The sequence below is a fragment of the Penaeus monodon genome, chromosome 22 (genome assembly GCF_015228065.2).
Source record: "Penaeus monodon isolate SGIC_2016 chromosome 22, NSTDA_Pmon_1, whole genome shotgun sequence".
Taxonomy (NCBI): Eukaryota; Metazoa; Arthropoda; class Malacostraca; order Decapoda; family Penaeidae; genus Penaeus; species Penaeus monodon.
The window spans coordinates 20,951,708-20,951,931 of NC_051407.1; positions in this window are offsets into that span (position 1 = coordinate 20,951,708).

A 224-nucleotide genomic window follows, 5' to 3' on the forward strand; every position below is an offset into this window, starting at 1 on the left:
GAGCATTTCCCGGGAATGGAGGTCAGAAGGAGAAGGTCAGCAGTAAAGGGGAATAAAGGAGGGTAAATAAAAGGAGCAGTGATGAGATGGAATGAAGGAGGTGTGAGGATGATGATAAGGTGAACGAAAAAAAACATATGAACAATCCCGGTCTGCGCTGCCTTCCCCGGGGGGAGGCTGATTAGGGGAGGAGCGGGGGAATCAAACGGGGGCCGCAAGACACC